The sequence below is a fragment of the Canis aureus genome, chromosome 3 (assembly GCF_053574225.1).
Source record: "Canis aureus isolate CA01 chromosome 3, VMU_Caureus_v.1.0, whole genome shotgun sequence".
Taxonomy (NCBI): domain Eukaryota; kingdom Metazoa; phylum Chordata; class Mammalia; order Carnivora; family Canidae; genus Canis; species Canis aureus.
In genome coordinates this window covers 56,874,099-56,883,515 of record NC_135613.1, presented here as the reverse complement: position 1 = coordinate 56,883,515, position 9,417 = coordinate 56,874,099, and the positions used below count along the sequence as shown (strand labels likewise).

The window sequence follows — 9,417 nt, the reverse complement described above, 5'->3', positions numbered from 1 at the left end:
CCTCCGCCTCCGCCTCCTCCGCCGCCGCCACCGCCCCGGCCCCTCCCCCCGGCTCGCGAACCCGCCGCCCGGCTCGGTCCTCGCGCCCCGAGCCTCGCCCGCACGCCGCCAGCCGGCCTCCGGCCGAGGCCAATAGCAACCCGCAGCCGCGGCGCGCGCAGGCCCCGCCTCCCGGCCACGGGCCAATTGGAGAGGAGCAGCTCCCCCGGCGCGCACACCGGCCACGCCTCCCGGACTTCGCGCGGAGGCCAAGGCCCCCCGCTCACCGCCCCGTAAGTACACGTGGGCCCCGCCCCTCGGGCGTCACGTGACAGCGGCCGGCACAGCCCATTGGCCGGCGGCCCCTCGCCCCTCCCCCCCCTCCACCGGCCGCGGGAAATCAAACGGGCTGGTCGCGCCCCAACCGCCACCTGGCTGCTGCGCGCAGGGCGGGGCGGGGGGGCGCAGCTCCAGGGTTGCCCCTGACGACCCGGGAGGGGGCTGGCGCCGACCGCCTCGGCTCCGGCTGCGGTCGGCCCCGTTCCTCTCTGCCCTCGCCCTCCAGACGGCGGGTGCCCGCACGCCGCCTGTCCCCGGGGGTACCCGCACGCCCCAGCCGCGTACCCGCCCGCGCTGCACAAGGATGACTACCCAGCTCGTAGCTATGCTCCCTTTTGCATCAGAGGTAGAATCCACGGAGCAAAATGCACGACTCCGTTTATCCGTGCGGCCGACACCGCGGTCAAACAGAGCTCCCCTCGACCCCTTCCAGGCACCCCAACATCCCCGCGGACCCCGACGGTTTCTGGGTGCCGGCTGCCCCGTCCTGCTCCCGGGCCGTTCCCTCCACCTTCCATCTTTTCCCCCAAGCGGCCAGGCTCTGCGGCCTCTGGGCCTTTGCAGGGGCACTGTCCTCCCCCTGGAACGCGCCTCTGTGCTTCTCCGGGCGGCCTACTCTCTGGCACATCATTCTTTATTCTTCTCTTTCCGTGCTTGAACATCTGAGCGCCTCCTGCACCTGCCCGTTTATTCTCCCCCTGCACCGCCTCGGCCCCGTGACGCCGAACCGCACGGCTGTAAGAACTTGGCGGCGGCGCGCCTGACGCCCGCAGCGGCCACTCACTGTTTCTTGGAGAAATACACGGCCCCCATCCTGCAGACGGGAAGACTGAGGCCTGGGCGAGGCTCTCCCCAGGTGCCTCGGGAGCCCTGCGGGCTCCCCCAAAGCTGCATTCTCCCTCCAGGCTGCAGAGGTCGCTCCTTCCGAGGGCCGCCCCCTCTTCGGCCCCGAGACCTGGACGGCGCGCGCGTATTTTTAGCCGGGCCTCTGAGCGCCAGCAGCCCTTGTGCCCGCACGCGCCCGGGTCCCAGGGGCCGCTCTCCCTCGGCTGCCGCGGCCAATCCCGGTGCCCGCGCGCCCTCTGCCGGCCGCGCCCGGAGGCACCGGCTCCCCCCCCCCCCTCCCGTGTCGCCACCTGCTCCCCCGCCCGCCCCAGCCCTGCGGCCCTTCCCGAGGCCACTGTCCTCTGTCGCAGCGCCTTGGGGAGCGCGGACACAAAAGGCAGGGGATAGGTAAGAAAACGACTAAGTCGCAAGGCAAGGCCGGGATGGACGCAGAGAGGACCACCCTCCCTTGGGCTAAGGACCCATGCACCTGTGTCCAGCCAGGAGCCCGAGGAGAGCAGAAGCGGGAGGGCAGGGCGGGGCGAGGCAAGCGGGAGCCACGGCGAGGGGCCTGGGCGGCAGAGGGAGCACGCAGGAGGTGCCGAGGGCGCGGACTGGTTAACCGAACTGTGAGATGAGAGGAAGTCCCCAGGAAGGGTGAGCCCTATGATAGGGGTAAAAAGATGTCAAGAGGACCTCCCTGCCCAGCGTGGGGCAACGAGGGACAAGTGTCCTGCGACAGCGCAGAGGCAGGAAACAGTGACGTGCTGTCTATATCCATGGACAGGAATTAGCAGATGCCCCGGCAACAAGCAGTCAATGTGCCTGTTCAGTTGGAGGGTTTGCAGGTGTGATTTTCCAGTGATTTAAATATGTTTCAGGGCTAGAACTAACAAGGGCTCCTGGCCATTCTAGCCAAAAGACTTCCTCCTCTGTCACTGCCTCCCCGTTAGCTCCTGTCCACCTAAGTTCACCGTCTTGCTTGACTTGCTCACTGTTTTATTTATTTATTTTTAAGATTTGATTTATTTATTCTTGAGAGACACAGAGAGAGAGGGGGACACAAGTAGAGGGAGAAGCAGGCTCCCTGCGGGGAGCCCGATGTGGGACTCGATCCCAGGACCCCAGGGTCACACCCTTGAGCCAAAGGCAGATGCTCAACCGCTGAGCCCCCCAGGCACCCCATGCTCCCTGTTTTAAAAATTAATACATTAAAGCAAAAGCCCTCCCTCCTTAAATGTTGTCCTTTGCAGCTCTATCAAAGAAACACCAGACTTCCTGAAAGCAGTCTTTAGGGTGGTGTCTACTTCCTCTTGTGTCTTTCACACCCCACCACCCCAGATCTGGTGTCTGCCCCCCGGCTGTCTTCAGCAGTGGTCCACGAGCCCTTGCTGATGGGGGCAGTCATTGCCTGGCATCTGCTTCTCTTTCTACTCGGTCGGGACAAGTGTTCCTGCTGTGGCTCCCACCATGCTCTCGGGCCTCTCCTTTTGTGGCTCATCCTCCTCCACCAGCCTCAGTCCTTTCTGGACGGTCTTCTCCTGCCACCAGGTCATTCTATTCATAGTTTGGGCGGCCACCTGCCGCTGAGGACTCTGAAGCCAGTGTGCCCAGCCCCTCCCCCCCTCCTAGCAGACTCAGAGCCCACTCCCTCTAGCTGGTCCCCCTGCCCCGCCCCACGCAGGCTTCTGACCCTCGAGGAACCTGCCTGTAAACTCCTCATTCGCCTCCCCCCCACCGCTGCTCTCTGAGCCAGTGCCCACACACGATGGTTCTCTGGGGCCCATCACTCACTTGCAGGAGGCCCCCTGGCCACCCAGGCGTGGCACCACAAAGGTGACGCTGTGTGGTATCACCCAAATGGAGACACTTGAGATTTAAGATGCTCCCAGTGACCTCCACCCCGCCCCCCGACACACACACCTTCTCCTCATGGCCCAAACCAGAGTTTACATCTTCTCTCCTCCAGCACCTGCTCTGTCTTCTCAGCTGCTGCCAAGAGGACCTACAGAGGTCCGCGGACCTACAGCCTTCACCTCATCTCCTGATGGCCCTTGAGTGGCTGTCCCAGCTTTCCAAGCTCTGCAGGCACTGCCAAATCCTTGACCTTTCCTCCACCCTCTGCCTCCGTGTCCCATCTGCCACCTCTGATATTACTTACCACCTCCTTGAAACCTCCTCCTTGTCTTGTGGGTGGTGGTGGTTGTGGGGTTTTTTTTTTAGCAAGATGGTAACAAGAGTTAATATTTATTTAGTGCTTAACTATGTGCCACACGCTGTGCTAAGCATTTTAGGCACCCTCAATCATGAATTCCTTACTGCAGCCCTGAGAGGTGGGTCCTGGAGTTGGCCCCATTCTTCAGACAAGGAGACTGAGGTGTGGTGGAGTCAACCAGGCCAAGACCGCACAGCTGTGGAACGCACTCAGGGGGGCCCCACAAGCAGAGCAGCCCAACTCCAGGGCAAATCAGTTACCACCCTCCTTCCTTCCACTGTGCTGGGACCATTCTTTTTCAACCCTTCTAGTTCTTTCCATATGTCACGCTTTTCCTTCTAAGCCACATTTCTTGAGAGCCTGTCGGCATTACCCAAGCCCTGCTTCTTCCCTTGGCCTAGTATTGTGGAAACACACAGACACCTGCCAGACCACCTAGTTCAATGGATACCCTGTTTCCTTTTCCTCCTCCACCTTGGCCTATGTGGCAGGTGTACCTGGAGACCATTTCGTTCTCGGATTTCTTCCTGGACTCCTCAGACTTCCTAAAGGCCAGAGTCCCTAGCTGTTCTTGTCTTCTGACTCTATGACCTCTCCTTTGGAGAGCCCACCCACTCCCATGGCTTCATATACGACCCTGTGATGGGTCGAATTTTGTGTCCCCTTAGGAGCACATGTTGAAGTCCTAACCTCCACATCTGTGAATGGGACCATATTTGGAAATAGGGTCTTTGCAGATGTAATCAAGTTCAGATGACATCACTAGGGTGGCCCCTAATCTGGAACAACTGGAAACAGCCACCATAGAGGCAGACACGAAGGTAGAGGGCCCGGCGATGACAGGCAGAGCCCCAAGCATCAGGAGCTGCAAGTCGAGGAGCACCTGCGGCCAACAGCTGGAAGAGGCCAGCTCTCTCCAAGGCTTAGCAGAGAGGATTGTCCTGCCAACATCTGGATTTCAGACTTCCCTCCTACACAACTGTAAGCATCAATTTCTTTTTTTTTTTTTAGATGTTATTTATTTATCTGTGAGAGACACACAGAGAAAGGCAGAGACACAGGCAGAGGGAGAAGCAGGCTCCCTGCAGGGAGCCCAATGTGGGACTTGATCCCAGGACCCCGGGGTCACAACCTGAGCTGAAGGCAGACAGACACCCAATCACTGAGCCACCCAGGTGCCCCGATTTCTGTCTTCTTAAGCATATAGTTTGTGGCACTTTGTTCCGGCAGTCCTAAGGGGCCAATGGCCAGCCCAATCTCAGAGGACTCCCCCCAGTCTGTGCCCAGCCCAGATCACTTGAGCTCCAGACCCGTGATAGCCAGCTGGGACCCCCCATCTTGGCAAAGGGCTCCCCTATATCCAGACACAGAGGTATGAGCCTTACTGTCCCCATGGGGTTCACACCATGGGAGGCTCTCACCTGCATCACTTCTGAAGCCTCTGCCTACTTGCTTTCCTCACCCGCCCTTGGGACTGCCCCCTGGAGTCCACTTTGCACAAAGCACTTCGCCAGCAAAATAGCCTTGGGGACATTCTGTCCTCCCATCCTGCTTGATTTCCAGGACAGTATTTATCCATACCTGATATTTTCTTTTTCTTTTTTTTTTTAAGATTTTATTTTTTTATTCATGATAGACACACACAGAGAGGCAGAGACAGAAGCAGGCTCCATGCAGGGAGCCCGACGTGGGACTCGATACCAGGACTCCAGGATCATGCCTGGACCGAAGGCAGGCACCAAACCGCTGAGCCACCCAGGGATCCCCATACCTGATATTTTCTTGTTTTTAGTTTCTTGTGCTGTGTAAGTTTGAGATCCTATCTGTCTTGTTCACCGCTCTCTTCTCAGTTCTTAAAACTGTAGCCAACATCTAGGAGCTGAACAGTGAATATTTGTAAAGGAAGTAATGAAGGCAGACAGAGACATCTTTCTGAAATGCATATTTTTTTCCTGGCAATGCCTAGGCACCTTCAAAGATGTATTTATTTATTTGAGAGAGAGAGAGAGAGAGAGAATCTCAAATAGAGATTCTCTCACCTGGGTCTCAATCTCATGACCCTGAGATGAGGACCTGAGCCGAAACCAAGAGTTTTGGAGTTTCAGTCGGAGGCTCAATCGACTGAGCCACCCAGGTGCCCCTCTGAGGCGCCTTCAGTATACACTTTCTCCATGGCCAGCAGTTTATCCACTGGACACATGACCCAGAGAGATTCTTTTAGAGGTCTGCAAGGGGGTGTGCATGGGAATGAAGAAGCGAGAAGTTAGAGGCAACCTGGGCACCCATTGCTGGGGGTAAATTGTGGTAGGCATCCACCTAGAGTATCATGCAGCAGTTAGCAGTGACTAGCTCAGGGCTCCTGGGGGGCTGTCGGTTGAGCATCTGCCCTCAGCTCAGGTCATGATCTCAGTACTAGGATTGAGCCCCCGCATTGGGCTCCCTGCTCAGCAGGGAGCCTGCTTCTCTCTCTGCCCTTCCCCTCTGCTTGCCCTCTCTCTCTGCCTCAAATTTCAAAAGAAGAAAAGAAGAAGAAGAAGAAGAAGAAGAAGAAGAAGAAGAAGAAGAAGAAGAAGAAGAAGAAGAAGAAGGAGAAAGGGAAACAGGTTCAACACTCTGTGGCAACATAGATGGAACCTAACAACACAACACTTAAGTAAAAAGAATAAGAAACCAAATGAAATATCAATCTCACTTAAAAAGACACAGTCCTTCTTTAAAAAAAAAAAAAAAGAAGAAAGAAAGAAGAAAAAAGAAAAAAAGGGACGCCTGGGAGGCTCAGCGGTTGAGCGGCTGCCTTCAACCCGGGTGTGATCCTGGGGACCCAGGATCGAGTCCTGCATCAGGCTCCTCTGTGTGTGTCTCTCATGAATAAATAAATAAAATCTTAAAAAAAGAGACACAGTCCCACAAACAACAAATTATGTCTCGTTAGAATATATAAAGACAAAGATTTACAGTAGCAGGATTGCCTACAGAAGGGAAGGGATAGACATGGGGAAAGAGGTCAACAAATAAGCTAAGCAAATTTATGATCGAGTGAATGAAACATTCTATTCTTTTTTTTTTTAAGATTTTATTTATTTACTTGAGAGAGAGAGAGAGTGCGTGCACAAGTAGGAGGGAGGGGTACAGGGAGAAGCAGCCTCCCCGCTGAGCAGGGAGCCCCGTGCAGAACTTGATCCCAGGACCCTGGGATCATGAACTGAGCTGAAGGCAGATGCTTAAATGAGCCCCCCCAGGGGCCTCTGAAACTTACATCCTGCTTGAAACTCTTCAGTGACTTCCCATTAATGGCTCCTTTGGTAAAATTCAAAGACCCAAGATTGAGTTCTCAAGACCTAAGATCCAGATCCAGCCCTTGCATCTGAACCCCTCCCCACCCATCCGAGCCCCAAGCACTCATCCTGACTCAGGTCTGAATGGCCCAACATAGCAGCCACCTATGGCAACTGAAGTTCAGTTAAGACGAAATAAAATACAAAGTCCACACGTAGCTAGTGGATGAGGTTTTAACACAGACATGGGGCATTTCTGTCCCCACAGAGAGTTCTAGGAGACAGCGTGGCTACACGTCCACCTCTTGAGCTCCCAACTTCCATAATACAATATCCACCCTACAGGCCCAGGGATTCCTACTTTGAATTAATTTCATGGACATTTATTGGGCCTGTTCCTCTGGCCAGAGAGGAAGGAGCACAAGGGCACCAGGAGCTATAATGATGATTGCAGTGCTTGTTGGCAATTCTGCAAGTCTTCCTCTTTTTTTTTTTTAAGATTTGATTTATTTGTGACAGAGAGAGAGAGGCAGAGACACGGGCAGAGGGAGAAGTAGGCTTCATGCTGGGAGCCCGACGTGGAACTGGATCCCCGATCTCCAGGATCACACCCTGGGCTGAAGGTGGTGCTAAACCGTTGGGCCACCAGGGCTGCCCTGCAAGTCTTCTTCTTAAAAGATTTCAGGTAGGGGTGCCTGGGTGGTGGAGTTTGTTGAGCATCTAACTCTTGGTTCGGGCTCAGGTCATTATCTCTGAGTCCTAAGATCGAGCCTCACGTAGGGCTCTACATTCAGCAAGGAGTCTTCGCTCTCCTTCTGCCTCTTCTACTGATACTCTATCTCAAATCTTTTTTTTTTTTTAAGGTTTTGTTTATTTTTTCATGAGAGACAGAGAGAGAGGCAGAGACATAGGCAGAGGAAGAAGCAACCTCCCTGCAGGGAGCCCAATGTGGGACATGATCCCAGGACCCTGGGATCACACCCTGAGCTGAAGACAGACGCCCAACTGACTGAGCCCCCTGGGCACCCCAGATTCTGGTATTCTAAGCAGGACTGTGCATCCTGCAGAACGGAGGAGGCCGCAGGGGAGGGAGGAGGGCTCACAGGTCTGGGGCCTGTTTCCTGGGCCGTCAAGACAAGGTGGCCAGAACATGCCTACAGTGCATCCTTTAACCTGTGGCTTCAAATTCCCTCTCACTGCTTCACGACACTCTTCCTTCTAGATTCCCTCTGAGCACCCGGCAGTTCCTCCTGCTTGGGTGCCCTCCCCTACCCCCATTCATTCCTTCTGAAAACATGCAGAGCCAGCTCTATGATGGATGCTATGAAAGACCCTGCTGTCACAGTCTGGTGGGGGACACAGCCACATGGTCTGTGCGACAAGTGCTAGGTAGAGGTGAGCCCAGAGGGGAGAAGCAGAGAAGATGCCCCATAAGGAGGTAGAGCCAGATCCCTGCTCAGGCCAGGTGACAAGAAGACTGATAGGAATGGGATGGGAATTGGGATCAGGGACAGGTGAACAGGCCTGGGACCCCCGAGGCGGCCAGCATTCCCGTCTGCCCTTGGGATCTTTCTTCTCTGAGCACGGATGTCATCTGCTCCTCACCTCACCTCTTCCATCTCGAGATATTATTTTCAAGGGTCTGGAGCAGCCCAGAAGGGTGCATACCCAGCTACCGTTTCTTTATCTCCTGTGCACAGAACTCCCAGACCCTCCCTCATCCTGTTGAGGGCCAGTCCTGCTTCAGAATCCTCAGCTCCCGTGTCTCCCTTTGCCCAAAGACCTGCCAGGCTTGGCAGGTTTGGCCTGACCTAGGTGCTCACTCAGTCCCTCTCCCAGGGCCTGTCACTCTGGCCTGGGATTGCTGGGCTCCCTCCCCATCCAGCCCTGGCCGCAGGGCCCAGCAGAGAGCAATGAAGGAGCAAAATGAATGATGTCTGGGAACACCAGCTCCCTGAGCTTCCTTTCTCTGTGAGCAGGGTCCGTACTCTGTCCCCAGCCCTGCTCCTCACACCCGTGGCCCAGTTCTAGGAAACTGGAGGACTTCTCTTTCTAACACCCAAGTTCAGCAAGGGCTGTGGGAATGCCAGAGGAGGAGAGCCTTGGGTTAGGGCTTTCCCTCCAGGCCCAGATCCACACCTAGCTCATTCTTCCATACGTCTTCCCTTTTAAATTTTTTTTTTTTTTTTTTTGTCCTCCCTCTTTTTCTTAGATTCCAGAGACACAAGGTCAAAATCACAAAGATTGCCCAGGCATTTTCTCAGGAGCTGCTCCTACTTTCGAACCCACTACCATTCATAAATCCGTCACTTCCAAGGGCTGGACAGGTACTGGCCTGAGCACTCAGACCGACATTGTATATTTGTTTGATTATCTGGTAACCTCCACCTCCCAACTGCGGAGAAGGGACTGCACCGTTAAGCTCACCACCCCTGAGTCTCGAGTCTCTGAGTATCTGGTACTTAAGAGACTCTGAGTATCTGGTACTTAAGAGACTTAGTAGGTATTCACTGAATGAATGGAGAAGTAAGGGAATTCAAAGTTTCTGCCATGACTCCAGCAGTTCTGGGTGCTGTGAGAGAAGGTCCCAGACCCCCTGGCCCAAAGGGTTACCCTTTTGCCCATTCTCAGGTTCCTTTGTGTTTGACTAAGTGTTTGACTCTTATGCAAATCCTTGAGGGTGGAAGAAGAATAAAATAGTCCCTGCCTGCCCTGACGGGAATAAATTCTTACTGTGAAATATTTGTACCGGTCAGGGAACCCCCACCTCGACTCTAACCATTG

The 9,417-nt window shown here is 55.0% G+C and overlaps 1 long non-coding RNA gene across 4 annotated transcripts; it reads left to right on the top strand.

The window, feature by feature from the left end:
* The first annotated feature begins 147 nt into the window (after window positions 1–147).
* LOC144311045 (uncharacterized) lies at window positions 148–9,100 on the top strand. 4 transcript variants are annotated; one of them, XR_013376638.1, is made up of 4 exons: window positions 148–272; window positions 4,027–4,339; window positions 7,133–7,318; window positions 8,846–9,100. It is a non-coding gene; the product is annotated as an uncharacterized LOC144311045 (long non-coding RNA). The 4 variants fall into 4 exon arrangements; XR_013376637.1 differs by lacking the exon at window positions 148–272 and adding an exon at window positions 595–664; XR_013376635.1 differs by lacking the exon at window positions 148–272 and adding an exon at window positions 1,445–1,551.
* The last annotated feature ends 317 nt before the right edge of the window (window positions 9,101–9,417 follow it).